This window comes from Arachis hypogaea, chromosome 3, assembly GCF_003086295.3.
Source record: "Arachis hypogaea cultivar Tifrunner chromosome 3, arahy.Tifrunner.gnm2.J5K5, whole genome shotgun sequence".
In the NCBI taxonomy this organism is placed as follows: domain Eukaryota; kingdom Viridiplantae; phylum Streptophyta; class Magnoliopsida; order Fabales; family Fabaceae; genus Arachis; species Arachis hypogaea.
The window spans coordinates 30,904,967-30,909,980 of NC_092038.1; positions in this window are offsets into that span (position 1 = coordinate 30,904,967).

Sequence of the window (5,014 nt, forward strand, 5' to 3'; positions counted from 1 at the left end):
TTGGTCTTGGTTGAGAAATCAGTAACTCAGGAGTTATCTTAGCTCAACATAATTGATAACTGTTATCTTTGCTAATTGAACTGAACTTCAATAATCCCAACCTTTTCTTAGGAAATAAATAGGATTCGAAGGTCAACTAATTAATCCCTTAACTTTCCTTTGCTTTAGCAAAGGTTGACTAAGTGGAATTAAGATTCAACTTTCATTATTATTGATAAGAATAACTAAGTCTGGACTTCCAATTTCTCCTACTTTGCCAAAGGGTTTGCTTTATAGTATTTATTTATTTTAATTGTCATTTAAATTATTTGCCATATTTATTCCTCATTCTCAAAACCCCAATTTTACCTTTTTCATAGCCAATAATAAGAACATACCTCCCTGCAATTCCTTGAGAAGACAACCCGAGGTTTAAATACTCGGTTATCAATTTTAAAGGGGTTTGTTACTTGTGACAACCAAAACGTTTGCACGAAGGAATTTCTGTTGGTTTAGAATCTATATCTACAACGCGACTATTTTTATAAAACTCTTTACTAGCAAAAATCCTAACGTCAAAGCCATGAGGCCAACTAGTCCTACAATAAGAAAAGAATATTGGATTACTAAAACACATCTCGAACAATAGCAAAACAACTCGGTTACACAATCAAGCATGGTATGAGGAACAAAAGGAGACCCAGGACCTACACGAAAGATCCAGGGGCGTCCTTTGGAGGCAACCACAGAACAAGAACTCAAGGGACCTACAAATTCACACCCCAGCAACGACCCTTCATTCTTAACCAGAAACCATCAAGAAATCATCATCTCCGTCAAAAAGAAAAACTATCGACAAAACAAAGCCACCAAAGGAGCAACCTTTTTTCAAAACGCAGGAACTTGCAAAACCCTAAAGGCACTAAACTACCAGGAAATCCAGCCGAAACATACAGAAAGACGAAAAGAAAATCAGAAACATACATCATAGCGACAGTCAAGCATAGTGGTACAAAAAGATTCAAGCTTTCCAACAACAACTCAGGCAAAATCAAAACTTTATTGAAGAATCACATTCCAAAGTAAAAACAAAAACGAAGAAAAGGTTCAAGCTTTCCAAGCATAAAAAATCAAGGCGTCATCAAAAGGATCAAAAGCAAAAGTAGCAGAAATTAAAAGGTGAGGAAGAAAGCAAAACCAACCTGGAAGAAGGAAGAAAACTTTGAAAAGCGAGTAGCAGAGAATAGATCACAAAGCAAAAGCACCAAGCGAAGGCCAAAGCTTCACAGAGAGACGAGAAGTGCAGAACATGAAATGGCGAAAGAAAAGGGAAGTTACAGGGAAAGGAAAACCGTCTCTTGGATACAAAAATTTGAAAAGAGAAAATCAAGAGAAACGGAACAAATTAATGGGGGCATTAAAAACCCTCGCACATTCCCAAGGAAAACGCCAAAAGGAAAAAGCGCGCGCTTTCAGAAGAAACGGAACAGAAACGTTTCGCATTCAAGAAAGAGCTCTACGGAAGATAAAGCGACAAAATGCTCGAGTTCGGCTTTACCCGAGAAGGCTCGAAGTCTTAAAACCAAGGCTCGACCGCCAGATAAAAAACCAAGCTCGAGCAGGGGCACTGTTCATACCCTGGGTCGAGCTGTCCGACTCGGGATGTTCTACAGACAAAGCAACCGACCTCTTCAGGCTAGGACAACCCGGCCTCTTCTTAAAGAGCTCGGCCAAGTCACAGGAAAGCCCAATAAAAGGGCCCAAGCAGAGAAACATGACCCGAATCCAAGGGCGGCCCAAGCCTATAGGGATAAAGGCGATTCCCTTAAAGATAAGATTACCTCGCTCGAAGATAAAGATAAGATAAGATAACTAACTTATCTTATCTAAGAAGGTCACTCTACGCCATTATAAATACACTGGAGGACCCAGGTATAACTCATACTCTGATACTACTCAATACCTGCTTAATACTAACTTAAGCATTGGAGTCCCTTGCAGGTACCCCCACCCTCCGGGGACGAAGGATCAGCATTATCACCAAGTCTCACACGCCGGACACCGCGACTTTAAACACCCCATAAGATTGGACTCAGCAGCTTCGATCAGTATAAAAGATCTCGTCCGAGATCGACCTCTAGTTTCAGGTAACCCTCGGAACAGGAGTGTAGTTAGAAAACTTCCCTACCCGGGGGAACGGCTTGAAGGCTTTAGGTGGCCCCCCGTCCTTGGAGTGCTCTTTAGGCTTGTCCCCGTTACCGGACTGACTAGTAGGGTAGTAGGCGGGTTGCTGCTTGTTGGTTGCCACGACTTGGCTAACTTCTTCGTCATTTATATACTCCCTTGCCACATTTTGGATCTCTTGCATCGTCCACATGGGCTTGGTGGTAAGGTGCTTCCTGAAATCCTCATTCAACAACCCGTTCGTCCACATGGTCGGTTTCCCATTTCTCTGGGTCACACCAAACAGGTTGATCGGGTGCTTAGCCTTAGCAATACGCATGGTAAATTGAGCTAGGAAGGCACGGGTTATGTCCGCGAAATTTGTAACGGAGCCTTGGGGGAGAACGTTGAACCAGCGGATTGCCGGCTCTGCTAAGGTCACGGAGAAGGTGCGGAACCTTACTTCATCATCGACCCCTTCCAGATTCATCCTGGCCTCAAAGGCCGTTAGATGTTGTTAGGTATCCTGGGTGCCGTTATATCTCATGTCCGTTGGCTTATCGAAATGTTTCGGAAGCCGGACCTCGAGAATGGAGTGGTGGAAAGGGGTCGCCCCCAGGATCACATGGTGTCGCCTTTTCCTCGGTCTCTCCCTGCTATCTTCCCAGTTTTCCTCCTTGGCATGCCTTGTTGAAGGTCAGGTGTAGATGATCGGATCTCGCCGTCTCCTTAGCAAGTCCCTGCTTTCCCCTTGGCCCTCTGACTCTGCCCTGGGGGTCGGTGTGCGTCTGGAATGGTCTTTACGAGGGCTTCTCCCTCTGGCTTCCCTTTGTTGTGGAGATCAGGAACGATCTTGCCCAGAAGCTGGTTAGTAGCGTTCTTTGCTTGCTACCTCCTGCTCCAGGTTTTGCACCTTGTGGCGCAGCTTATGTATTATTCTGGTGCTGTCGCTTCCTGTTCCTCCAAAGGGACGTCTCTCTTGGGGGCGCGCGGAGAGCGCAGGTCGCCGCAGGGGGGATCTCGTGCATTCTCGAGAGGAAGCCGTAGAGGCCACCCTGCCGACTCGGGGAACCATTTCCTCTTCACGCGGTTTGCCTCCGTCATCCTCCTCTATAGGACCCAACAGAAAGTCGATTTTGGCCAGCTCCCCACTGACGGTGTCAATGTTCGGTTCTTCGGGTTTCAGACGGGTTGGTGGAGCTTTTGGGATGAGTTGGTGAGAACCGGCCTTAATCTGGGCTTGGAGGATGGGGACAGAGACTTCACGACCTCTCGAGCTGCTGCGGTGTGAAGGGGTGCCACCTGCAATGACACTACGACGCTCAAGTTAGAGATGGTACAGATGGCGGTGAGAGTAATGGTATAGTTACGTACTGTGGGGGAGGGTAGGGCCCTCCCCATATATACCCTGTCAGTATAGCGGGTCCCACAGGAGAGGTCTCCTTCCTGGAAGCTTCCTCTCCCAGCTGTCGCGTAGCTGGCTGCTAGGGAACAGGTGTCCGGGTTGCAATCCGGGCGTATGAGGCCCATCCGGTCGGCCGCTCGGGCGGGTCGGACAATGTACTAACCGGGCCGACCAAGAACACAAGTCATTCATATTTATGTACATACGTGTTTTTTTGTGCCGTTGTTGCATGTTCCTCTTCTTTATTTTTCTTTTTTATTATCATCGTCACTAACAACACCTCTTCCTCTTCCTCCTTTTTTTATTGGAATTTCTTTTCCTCCTTCTTTTTCCTCTTTCTCCTTTATTATCTTCATCATCATGATCATTATCGTTATAGTCATTGTCGTCTTCTTTTTATTATTTGTATCGTCGTTATCGTTATCGTAGGATTTTTAGCATATTGATTACATTGCCTGATTCAAAATTAAAAAAATATTTTTGTGTATTTGTAGCAAAATTTCGATGTAGAAGTTCTAAATCTAAATTGTTATTATGATGAATCTGTTCCATTCTCTTTTCGATATTTTTGAAAAACTTACAGTGTATTTTGAAAATATTGCGGTGTATCTTGAAAATATTTCGGTGCATTTTTATTCTGATAAGTTTTGCATAATTAAAACTCTTTCTTTTAGTTGAATGAATATAAGTTCATTCTCTTCTAAGTAATTTTATAGCATTATGTGTTTCTTCTTCTTCTTTGTTTGATTTTTTTGTTTTGTTTTTATTCTTGTTAAAAGAGTAAAACAAGAAGAAACTTGAGAAGGTAAAACAAGAAGGAAAATATGAATAAGAAAAAAAGAAGAAAAAGATGACGATGATGATGATGATGAAAAAGAAGAAGAAGAAGCAGCAGAAGATGAGGAAGAGGAAAAAGAAGTGTTTTGAATTATGCAGAACTTATCAGTACACATGTACCAAAAATTGTTAAACAATACACATAAATATCTTAGTTTTACACCGAAATTTGTTGCAAATACACAAAAATATTTTCTTTAATGCAGAACTCCTACATTACATTCAATTCAAACTATCAGCGATGAATAACAATTTTCACAAACAAAAATAACATTATTTACCTACAGAATCATAAACTACTAATGAAAACATGAAATAGAATCAAACCATACCTCAACCACTTGATTGCATTCAAAATAATAATTCACTTCGCTCTGGTTCAATTAATAATCTGAACTTGAATCATTCATTACTTTCAACGAAATAACTGTTCAAAACTGATTTTTAGAGCTTGATTTTATCATCTTTTTTTCTTATTCATCTTTTTTTTTCTTGTTTTACCTTTTCTGTTTTACTCTTAAACAAGAATAAAAACAAAAAAATCAAACAAAGAAGAAGAAGAAACACATAATGCTGTAAATTTACTTGGAAGAGGATGAACCCACATTCATTCAACTAAAAGAAAGAAAG